We start from the raw sequence: 12,359 nt of genomic DNA on the forward strand, positions 1-12,359 counted from the left end.
CAAAGCATTTCTGCTGCACCCAACAGATATTGTCTGGAGAAAAAGCACTTTCATGACTGAGTCGCAATCTGAACCAGCTGCTTTTTTTTATGGAACACAATTTTATTTGAAAAATGAATGACAAACTGGCTATTTAGACTTAGGTAAAGCATCTACTCAAAAATGAACAGGGGCGCCTGGGTGGCTCAGTGGGTTAAGCCGCTGCCTTCGGCTCAGGTCATGATCTCGGAGTCCTGGGATCGAGCCCCGCATCGGGCTCTCTGCTCTCTCGGGGAGCCTGCTTCCTCCTCTCTCTCTGCCTGCCTCTCTGCCTGCTTGTGATCTCTCTGTCAAAAAAAAAAAAAAAAAGAACAAAAAGAACAAAATAAGCCCTTCACTTCAAGGAAAACATGGTATTTCTGGCCAATGATAAAAGTTAAGTTTTTGAGTGAAAATTAGAATTTTGGAAAACATTTTGCCACGTAAGTGCTTACTTCCCATTATTTTCTAATGAAATAAGTGGCAAATTTAACAAGTGTGGGCTTTTACTCTTTTAGGGGGGACATTACTGTATAATAAAATGTTAACATTTGTAGATCTGCATTACACAATTAACTAATTAGTTCAGATCATCAATGCATGTTACAAATCATGCAAATCAGGCAAAAGATCAAAAGACCAACACCTTCAATAATATGATTTCAGATTCATATTGCAACTTTTTAAGAAATTACCACTTTTGAGTTTTGGTATAGTATCAAAGAAGATCCACAATGATCAGAAAAGGCTATTAAAGTATTCTTCCCTTCACCAACTATTTATCTGTGTAAGGCCAAATATGATCTTTGTATATTTCAACCAAAATAACTTATTTTAACAGGTGTAATGCAGGGACAGATAAAAGACTCGTTATAATCTATTAATAACAATTCATTAAAGAGATATACAAATATGTAAAGCAATGCCAGTCTTCTCACAACTTTTGAAAATGTTATTTTTCACAAATTATGTTAACATGTAATAGGTTTATCTATATCTATCTATATATATGGATTCTCAGTTTTTAAGAGTATAAAGTCATCCAGAGACAAAAAAAAAAATTTGAGAATCCTGATCTAGATACCACTTCTCAGCTCATTAATTATTTTTAAATGTACATTTTAAAACTTCTATCTTTAAAGTTTTAAATCCAAATATAGTGCTGTGTCCTCATTCAACTTACTAAGAGACAAATTATGTCACATTACCACCAAACTAATAAATAAAAGAGGGTCTAATAATCTACAGATCATCTTATAATGAAAAATAAGTAAATAAATTTTAGCAGTAATTTTAAGTCACAATCAGAGCTATACTCTAGAAGATAAATTGTATTTAAAAGATTAGCTGAGTTTGTGAGGATAATTAATTAGTTTAGGGCTTTACATTAAGTTTTGAGAGAGATGTATAATAAATTATAATAAAATTATATGCAGAATTAAAACAAAGAATATTCTGTCAAATTTAATGTCAAAAGGCAAAAATATGTGATGAGCTTATTTTTCAGAACAATCTTTTGTGACATAAGAAATCATAAAACCTTTTAAAAGCATTGGGAGGAGAACGGCTATACAGACAGGATGGAGTTAGTGTTCTAAGAGAAGTTATGAAGCAGTTATAAAACATTCTGCCTCAGGGCGCCTGGGTGGCTCAGTGGGTTATAAAGCCTCTGCCTTCGGCTGGGGTCATGATCCCAGGGTCTTGGTATCGAGCCCCGCATCGGGCTCTCTGCTCAGCGGGGAGCCTGCTTCCCCCCGCCCCCTGCCTGTCTAGCTGCCTACTTGTGATCTCTGTCAAATAAATAAATAAAAATATTTTAAAAAAAATTCTGCCTCTGGGGATGCCTGGGTGGGTCTGTTAGTTAAGTGTCTGCCTTCAGCTCAGGTCATGATCCCAGGGTCTTGGAATTGAACCCTGTATCAAGCCCCACATCAGGTTCCCGGCTCAGTGGAGAGTCTGCTTCTCCTCCTCCCTCTGCTGCTGCCCGTGCTTCTGCTTGCTCTCTCTGTCAAATAATAAAATTTAAAAATTCTGACTCTAGAACAGAGAAAGAAAACATTTGCTGATCCTGCTACCTTAGTTCTATTTTATATTTTTATCATCTCCACTGTTCTTTGTCTTCTTTCACCTAAGAATTCCATGCTAAAACTAGAGTTTGGAGAAGGTAGTAGAAACAGGAAAGTTACAGGGGGCAGCATTCAATAAACTAAACTCAATAAACTAATTTGCTCATTCTTGCAAGGTTAATATTCCCAGAGAATTTTATACAATCATATTAAATGAGAGGAAAAATAAAGAATACCAAGTGGTTGGGATGCAGTGGGAAAAAAATGGGCACCCAAAGCAAACAGAAACTTTGAGGAAAACTAAATAAGATACTGCAACAGGGGCCAGAAAGAATTTTAAGGCAATCAAGTATGAAAAAATAAACAGGAAAATGTCATACAGTCATCACAAAGCCATAATCACCTTATAGCTCCGAAAATTAATCAAAGGAAAAGAGCAAAAAAAACTACTTAGAAAGCCCCTTTCTAAAAATCTGCATCAAGGGCCACCTGGGTGGTTCAGTTGCTTAAGCAACTGACCCTTGATTGCTGCTCAGATCATGATCTCAGAGTCCTGAGATCAAGACCCCCATGAGGCTCCTTGCTCAGTAGGAAGTCTTTTTGTCTCCCTCTTCCTCTGCTCCTCCTCTAGCATTCTCTCTCTCAAATCTTTTATTTTATTTTATTTTATTTTATTTTATTTTATTTTATTTATTTGACAGAGAGAGACAGTGAGAGAGGGAATACAAGCAGGGAAAGCAGGAGAGGGACAGGCAGGCTTCCCCGGAACAGGGAGTCCAATGCAGGGCTCAACATGGGGCTCGATCCCAGGATGCTGGGATCATGACCCGAGTCGAAGGCAAGCACTTAACGACTAAACCACCCAGGCACCCCTCAAATCTTTTTTTTTTTTTTTAAAGATTTTATTTAATTGTCAGAGAGGAGAGAGAGCAAGCACAGGCAGAGAGAATGGCAGGCAGAGGCAGAGGGAGAAGCAAGCTCCCTGCCAAGCAAGGAGCCCGATGTGGGACTCGATCCCAGGACGCTGGGATCATGACCTGAGCCGAAGGCAGCTGCTTAACCAACTGAGCCACCCAGGCGTCCCGCCTCATATCTTTTTAAAAAAATAAAAATTACATCAAAATTCTCGTGGATCCAGTTCTAATTTTTAGTGATGCAGCTTACAAATTTTGGTTTATAATTTAAAGATTCTTATTTCTGTTGACTTTAAAGCTAAACATTTTCTTTTCTTCTCTTTATACTCAAAACTTTCTCTGTGAAATTAATGTGACCACTCCCACACCCAACTTTTAGAGAAAACTGAAACAGCCGAATCCAAAAAACCATAGAAAGTTTGTTGCCTCAAAAGTTTTAAAGGAAAATATGTCACTAATAAGGTTTTTAGGCTCACTAAGTGAAGAGTATACTTTGCAATAAAGGAACTTATAGATCCTTTTCTTAAAGTGTGGCTAATGTTGGGGGTATGGAGACGGTGGTTGAGTTATAGACATTGGGAAGGGTATGTGCTATGGTGAGTGCTGTGAAATATGTAAGCCTGACAATTCACAGACCTGTACCCCTGGGGCAAATAATACATTATATGTTAACAAAAATAAAAAAATTTTTAAAAAGTGTGGCTAACATAAAAATCTGGAGAAGTCAATAAAACATACTCCTTTGTAGGAACTAAGGTACATTCCCCTCTTTTCTATAGCTAATTTTCTTTACCAGTATAGAAGTCAAGAAACTATGTAAACAAAATTATTCCTCCCCAGTAATAAAAATTTCAACTTAAGCACTGTCAAGTTCAGTGTACAATAGCAAACACATTTCCAAGATTCTTTTTTTCCTTTGAACGTGTTTCTGAAAACCAAGAAAGTCTAAATTTTGAAGCACAGAAATCATTTTACCCACTAATTAGAAATTTCCCAAGTTTTATACCAACCAAGTAGCAAATATATCATTATCTACCACCTCTCATTTTAACCTCATTTTCCTGCCATATGTGTATTTTTAAATATACTTTTAATTTACATACAATAAAATTCACTCTTTGGTATACAGTTCTGTGAGTTTTGACAAATGCATGATTGTATAACACCACTGCAGATTTATTTTTAGGCAAATATTCATGATATCTGCACTCAAGGTAGACTATGAAAACTATTCTACCTTGAGTGGGTATATAGCAACAAGTCTCTACAAATGAAAATTGAAACATGATAACCAGAATATTAAAAATGGAAAAGTCAATACTTAAAAAGGGAAGTAGTCTTAAAATAAAAAGCAAAACCTATATATGTGTATTAGACTTCTCTCTCCTAGAAGTCCCTTGCTTTTAAATGATCAACTCAAAAAGACTATAATGCAAAAGGTGCTCATTTGTTCACTCAAAGTTAATTTTAATAAACTAGTCAAAGAAACTTCCCTATTAAGCCACTGAATTTAATAGTGAGAATATAAAGTTGTTCAAGATATTACCCATTATTTCCTTCCAAATCCCATTAGAGAACAAAAAGAAAAGTTAATAATACTTTGTATCTTAAGGATTTAAATCAAATTTCCATCCTGCTTTGAGGCATCTCTGGATTCAGGAATTCCAAAGTAGATACCTAATAAGAAACTACATGGCAGGGGCGCCTGGGTGGCTCAGAGGGTTAAGCCTCTGCCTTTGGCTCAGGTCATGACCTCAGGGTCCTGGGATAGAGCCCTACATCCAGCTCTCTAACTGCCTCTCTGCCTACTTGTGATCTCTGTGTGTTAAACAAATAAAAACCAAAAAGAAAAAAAAACTACATAGCAAATATTGAAACATACCTCATAGACAAAACTAAATTATGCAAACCTCTACTAAACTGGGAGCCATCGATCTTTCCTGAAACAATGCTTGGAATAAAAGGATTGCTTTTTTTTAAGCATTTCCTCTCAGCATATTAATTTCTTTTCAAGTAGTATACTGTATTCTGCTAGTATGAGATCCACTAGTAATGCTTTCTTGAAACTTAGGGTCAAGTTACTGAATCTAGATAAAGGATGTAAGGATATTTATTGTAGTTATTTTAAAATTTTTCTGTATATTTGAAAATTTTCACAAAAAATTCTTTTCTTCTTTAGGAAAAAACTAAAAAGGGAGACCAATTATAAGAAAACCATACTGAATTTAAAAAGTAAAACTTCAGAAGCATTAGCTAAGTATGATAAGCTTTAAAGAGCTTGATCTGCTACAGTATTGTTTTCTTTTATAAAATAAAAAAATGTATTACAAGAATCTCGATCCAGGCCTGAGGCTGACATACTCATCTGATCTTAGACAGTGGCCTTTGACAAACCACATAGACATACTGCAGTTTCTCTCCTCATTATACAACTGTTTTGAAAGTCAATAATGTATGAAAATTACTTAAAAATATTTAAGTGTTCTGTATCGATGTGTTGTTATACTTTATTTTGGCTTTTAGAGACTGTTCCATAATTTACATGATCAAAACAGGATAAAGTGAGTTTAAGAATCTCAAAAAAGGATTATGGAAGATATAGTGTCTAAAATAGCCTGTCTAATTCTTATGCAGCTCCTGCAAACACAACATAAAAGTTACTTATGTGTCAATGTAAGACAATAAGAAACTTCTGTTTTTTGGCATTATCCTAGAATTAGTAGTTTCTAGGGTATTTCTAGTAGTAAAACGTTTTAGACTATGATAACATTCTCAGAAATATAAAAACCAGGTCATTATCCTTACTACTTAACCAGACCACTCAAAAAAATGTTTTTTTTTTTCCTTTCCTTCATTCTCTTTTCTGAACCACTATTTTGCCTTGACTCTTTCCTTTGTTTATTCTCTTAACTCATCATACTGCCAATGTCAAGGTGTATAGTCTTTTGATTTCCTCCTATTCTTTATCTCCTACCTGCCTCTTCACCTTACTTACCTTTCTTTCCCTTTTATCTTTGCCTTGTGTCTCTTGATAATTATCCCAGCTATTATTCCGTAATCCACAGCATTATATCAATAGGATTTTAGGACAATAGCTCCATCAGATATCCCTATCCCACCTCTGTACAACTGTCAAGAAATCTGGAGGAGGATTCCTGGCTGGTTTGGTCAATAGAGCATGCATCCTTGATCTCAGGATCATAAATTTGAGCCCCATGTTGGATGCTATAATTATTTAAAAAAATTTTTAATTTAGCAACAAAAAATCCCCACAGAAGTCTGTGCTTTCCACACGGTGTTGAAGGCTATTCTCTCCCACCCATTTTAGGGCACTGGAAATCCATTTGATTCAATCACCAGGTGAAATCCATTTGAATACGTCTGAATTTGAGGAAAACATATATATAGACTAAGTTATTTTCCTACTCTGGTACCAAACAGATTCAGATCTTTATCTTTACCCGTTAAAGAGTTCCAGTTAAGTTGGAACTAATGACTTCTGGAAAGGTCAAACCAGAAATGTCTGGTCTCTTTTCCCCTAAATAAATACAAGTGAGTTTAATTAAGATGGAAAATTTTTACCCCTAAAACAGCTTCTTATTTTACGACTATAAATTTGGCAATCACTATTGGTTGGTATCTAATAAAAAGTCTCCATCATCTAAATCTGTATTTCAGGTTAATGCCAGCTTTCAGAAGTACTATCAAAGTCTATCATTTGGTAGGTAGCTAGCTGGATTTATCTAAATAACTGAGGTTACTTACGTCATATGTAATACCGTAGAAGGGAAAAGAGGCATTTTGTAGATAACTGATAAGCACTACTTATCATCTAATAAGAACTTACTTCTGAGATGCCTGTTGGAAATGCAATTAGTTTAAACAAAGGTCCTTTTGCTCAGTATAGAATTATGTATACATCTCATTCTAAAGTAAATGTGGGCTACAGAATATATCAAGGAGAAAGCCAATTATGCTAAACTTGAGCAATTTTTAGGGTGGCTATATTATATATTCTATGTTGGCACTCCTCGCTCATATTCAATACCACAAATATGCAGGGTGAATAAAAAAGCTCCTAATGGAGTTACAATGGGGAACCTGGCTATTGCAGCAGAATATACTTGCAGCACTAATAACACAGGAAAGACAATAATTTAAACTGTCAACAAAAATTTGCAGTTCAACTCTTCCTTAGTAGTATGTCTTCATCTATAATGGAAATGAATTTATTTTTAAAAATTTATAGGAAATTGCTTTATAGAAGGCTTAATGGATTCTGTATGTCAAAGGATGCCTATATTTGGTTAACTATCATGAGAAGTGGGGATAGCACTCTATTCTTCAGTACCATTCTAGTATCCAGAGTTCAAGGCCAAGGTAATGAAGATGCAGTGTCTTTGTGGAATAAAAAGAATGAATAATCCAATGACCTAATGATATTTAAAAAGATGAAATATAAGCCAAAACTCAATTCCTGCCCTAAATTCAGAAGTAACAATACATTTACAAAGATATTATTCCTGTACAAGGTATGATAAATGCCTTGTAAAAAGGACACAGAAAGTTGACAACATACTGAAGTTAGAGAGGTTATCCAAGCAACCAACTTTTATTTTCTTAAACTATAAAAGTAATTTGTGAGTAAAGAAAATTCAGAAAATACAGGGGAGAAATCACCTATAATCACATCAGCAAGGAATAACCATTATTATTTTTTTATTTTTTCCAATCTTGTGTGTGTTGTGTTTGTGTACATACCTATTTTAACAAAACTGGTAGCTTCACACCATTTTGTATCCACCATTTTTCACTTTATTACATATATTTCCCCTATGGTTACATATTCTTCTAAAATGTGATAGTCCATCTTATGGATATGCTCTTACTGGCTTATATGTCTTTTTGGGTTATAACATTTAAATGAACATCTTGCAGAAAAGACAGCTCTGATTATTTCCTTAGACGGTTCCTATAAGTGTACTGTTAGGTGTGTCAATGAGAAGAATTTTAAGGACCTTGAAAAGATTACCAGGTTTCTCTCAAGAACGGGTATACCAATTTATGAACTCTAACCAATGATGTATGAGTGCCCCACTTCTCCATGCAGTTCCTGATGTTACAACAGAACCTACTTTTATAGTTTAGTTAAAAAAAAAAAAACAAAACAAACAAAACAACAACAACAAAAAAAAAACAAGAATAAGGCATACGTTTTTACCATACCTACCCAAATTTAAAATATAAAAGTTTAAGGCAGTTAATATGTATTTAGGATTACCAATATGGATAGGGAATATATGATAATAAAAGTTATGGAGTAGGAATAAAATAGAAGTACTGGGTCTAGGGGCGCCTGGGTGGCCCAGTGGGTTAAAGTTTTGCCTTCGGCTCAGGTCATGGTCCCAGGGTCCTGGGATGGAGCCCCACGTTGGGCTCTCTGCTCAGCAGGGAGCCTGCTTCCCTTCCTCTCTCTCCGCCTGCCTCTCTGCCTACTTGTGATCTCTGTCAAATAAATAAAATCCTAAAAAAAAAAAAAAAAAGTACTGGGTCTAAAAGTATCTTAGAGACTACCTAGAAAAGACCTAACTTTATAACTGAAAAAACTGAACCGCCCCCCGCTCCAAATATGGAGCTTTCCCAATTATACACAGCAAGCTAGGCATAGGACCTGAGTTTCCCAATTCTTAGGCTTTTAGCACGATCCAGAAAGTGGATCAAAAATTCAGTGTTCTCGGGCACCTGGGTGGCTCAGAGGGTTAAGCCTTTGCCTTCAGCTCAGGTCATGATCTCAGGGTCCTGAGATCGAGTCCCGAATCGGGCTCTCTGTTCAGCGGGGAGCCTGCTTCCCCCTCTCTCTGCCTGCCTCTCTGCCTGCTTGTGATCTCTCTCTCTCTGTCAAATAAATAAAATCTAAAAAAAATAAAAATAAAAAAATTCAGTGTTCTCATTCATAAAATGGAGAAGTTTAATCATGGCTCTCTAAATTCCCTTCTAAAATTTTATGATTTTTACAAATTAGGCTATAACAGGCTCTCTAGTAGAGGAAATAGAGCACTGAACCTGTCTCTGAATATCTAACTTCAAGCAAAAGTTTTAGCCTCCATAGAATGAGGATTTTTACATTATCGACCTCATCCTCATCAGATTAATGAGTGCCAGTTTTGTAAACTGCTAAACTATATAAATATAAGATGGATGGATTACAGGTGAACAAATACACAAAATGTAAATTCACATTTAAAGTGTTATTTTAGAGCATGAGTATATTAACCAAGAAAGGTCCTGAAAGAGAACTGGACTCCTGAACTACAATTTCATGAAAAGGTAAAGCCATTATATAGGATACCACATACAAAGCACTTTCACAGAAATGGGCATATCTGAACACAGCTGTGGTACAAGTTAAGACCAGGTACATAAATGTACAGAATGGAAAGAATAACCTGGTGTTATGTAAGGACTTACCAGGGAGGCTTAGTATCTCAGCTAGTACAAAAAAGATGGTGTTTTTAAGAAAAAGAGAGCCTTAAGAAATGTCTCTTCTCATTGCGTAAGACAGAAATATAACCAGTTAATCAACAGCTCCATCAAGTTCTACCAGGAGGAGTGGCTATGTAAATAAAATTCTGTTTTTAAAATACCTATTGTATAAAAGTCTCTAGAGTTAGAAAACTCAGTATTTGTACAAGCCCTAGCAGCATGGTATGGAAGAAGGAAAAAAAAAAATCTTAAAAAAAAAAAAAAAAGCTACCGAGGCATCTCTTTTCCTTTTCATTATAAATCTGTGTACTGTAATATTTGTAGAATAACTGCTACATAAAAATTTTCCAAATACTGAATCTGTTCTTCTGAGTTTTGAAAAAATATGAAAAGGACAGAGACCACCCATGAGGACGGAACACGTATATTATACACTTAGTTGAATTTTGCGTGGTTCCCGGCCTTAAAAAAAAAAAAAACCTGGGTGCTTTTTTGGTTTCGTTTTTTTTTTTTTTTTTTTTAGATTTTATTTATTTATTTGACAGAGAGAGAGAGAGAGATCACAAGTAGGCAGAGAGAGGGGGAAGCAGGCTCACCGCTGAGCAGAGAGCCCGATGCGGGGCTCGATCCCAGGACCCTGAGATCATGACCTGAGCCGAAGGCAGAGGCTTAACCCACTGAGCCACCCAGGCGCCCCTGGTTTCTTAATGTAGGGAGAATTATTGTAGTTTACCTCTGTCCCCTGCGAGCAGGTGTATTCGTCAGCGTTACTATTTCCCAGGACAAAGCAATCAGGTTTGGGTTTTTTTCTCACGTTTTGATCGACAATCAAACGAGACTACTGCAAAGAAAGAACAAAGAAGACAGTAATATGCATTTATTTACACAGGACCCTTAGTCTTGATCCTCAGTTTTTTCAGTCGTTCCCCACAAATAAAGCCAGCGTGCTAGGTAGGACCTGGTGAAAAAGCCAGGAGCATGGCACGAGATCTTTGTGCTGTACTAAGGAGCTTCCCGGTTAGGGCGCCCTCCCCCGACGCCAGGCACCTCCCCAGATTCGGTGCCAGAAAGTGGCTGAGCGCTCCGATTTAGGATTCATGGTCGCCTTTTCTTTCGTAGGCGATTCCGAGGCTCTGGCCGTGAAGCCGGGCATAATCGGTAGCGGAGCAGGTTTTCTGGAGCACAGACACGCTGCACCGGCCCAGCGGACGCCCCCTGCACGCCGCTCCAATTCACGCCTTGTTCCAGTGCCCAGCGGGCTTCCGCTGTGCATCTGGGAGTGCAGCTCAAACTGAGCTCTCCGCCAGCCCCCCACCCACGCAGGTCGCTGTCCTGCCAGGGCAAGTCCCCATCCTCGCAGCAGCCCCGAGGAACACCGCCCCCCTTCCCTGAGAGGGACCCGGCGGGTACTTACCTCGGACCTCGGGGGCCGCGGGAGGGGCCCAGCCTGGAGCACTGCGGTCGTCTGTCCTCCACCCGCGGGGAGCACGGGTTACCGGCTGGGCACGGCTGCAAAATGGACTCGCGGCCCAAGCCGTGCCCCGCCCCAGCGCCCTCCTCTCCCTCGGCCCGCCTCCTCGGCCGGGCTTTGCCTTTGTTCCGTCTCCCGAGTTTCGCCTTTCCCCGGGGTGGGGGTGGGGAGGGGCAGTGGGTGAGGTGAGCCGGGAGTCCTTCCGGTGTCAACAACCGTCACCAATAACTGGCGGCGCCAGGGGTGCGGCTGGAAGAGGGGAGGGTCCCGGGCTACTGGCTTTTCTTCCTTGCAGAGGGGCGGCGCGGAGCGCGGTACCGGGATCCGGTGGAGCCTGGCCGCTGGGCGGCTGATGGTGCTCGCTAGGACGCGGGCGCTGTGCCTGACGGAGCGCGGGCGACCAGAGGCGGCGCCACCCGGGAAGAAAGCTGGCGCGCAACAAGATGGTTGGGTTTGGATTGTTGTACTTTTTTTTTTGTTCGTTGCATTTTTAGGAACAAAAAAAAAAGCCCAACCCTTCACACCACTTCATCTGCATCTCTCAAGACCAGAAACCCAGCCACAGTGGCTTGGAGGGATGGAGACAGCTTTCTGCCCGACACCTCACAACTCGGGTTGGGTGGGATGGGCATTCCTCCTGGGACCAACGCCCAGGCTCTAGTTATGGACCCTACCAGAGCGCATTCAAAGTAAGGTTAATTATCCTCCTCCCCAACCTTGCACCTAATTTCTTTGGAGGCTTTAGGCTGAACGCTAGCGACCCAATTCAATTTAAGATTTTCTTTTAGGAAAAACACCACCGTTCTTTCCTTTGGAGAGAAGGAAGTGTTAGGTCCCCCAATAATGAGTCCGTGATTAAAAGAGCGAGACTGATACAAAGCTAAGGTCAAGCAAAGCTTGATTTCAAGCCAAGCATCAAGAATCAAACGGAAGGTTTGGGGCCACGCCCCTTACAGAGAGGGCGACCTCTCTAGGCTTCACAGACTAGCTTTTAAGGGCAAAGGCCATGTGGTTGGGTCTGGCCTCGTACAGGTGGCCAATGAAATTGTAACACAGAGAAAGCTGCGGTCATGTGAGGTCACACGTAAGTGACCAACTGAATTACAATTTACCCCAGTAGATATTTGAACCAGGCTACCTTGGTCGGAATTGGCGCCCAGAAGGTGCCCAAAGGGCGGGGCCCATACTCCTTGGTAACTAGGGAGACAGTATGCGCCCCCCAACTGATTGGATGTCTCCACCTGGCCAGATCCACCCTTGTATTTGGGCTTTGTTACCTGGACTGGTTTCCAGGACTTGTTTTTAAATAAGTCGCCTGGGGGAAGGGGGGGCAGGGACAGTTTAAGTTTTAAACAAAATTATTGTTTAACTGGATGGAAGCGCTCTGGCTAAATAGGTCCTTACAGG

The 12,359-nt window shown here is 39.3% G+C and overlaps 1 protein-coding gene across 5 annotated transcripts in view; it reads right to left on the reverse strand.

Annotated features, from left to right (window-relative positions):
* The window catches only part of TRIM13 (tripartite motif containing 13), a 45,048-nt gene that overhangs the window by 2,588 nt on the left and 30,101 nt on the right, over positions 1-12,359 (reverse strand). For 2 of the 5 annotated variants that reach the window (XM_047723357.1, XM_047723356.1), the window contains exon 3: positions 10,215-10,322. The gene's annotated coding sequence lies outside the window, so the exon portion shown is untranslated. Of the gene's footprint in view, positions 1-6,459; positions 6,537-10,214; positions 10,323-10,895; positions 11,301-12,359 lie in introns of those variants that run through there. The other 3 variants (XM_047723358.1, XM_047723353.1, XM_047723355.1) reach the window with 3 other exon arrangements.

Source organism: Lutra lutra, chromosome 3, assembly GCF_902655055.1.
Source record: "Lutra lutra chromosome 3, mLutLut1.2, whole genome shotgun sequence".
Classification (NCBI taxonomy): Eukaryota; Metazoa; Chordata; class Mammalia; order Carnivora; family Mustelidae; genus Lutra; species Lutra lutra.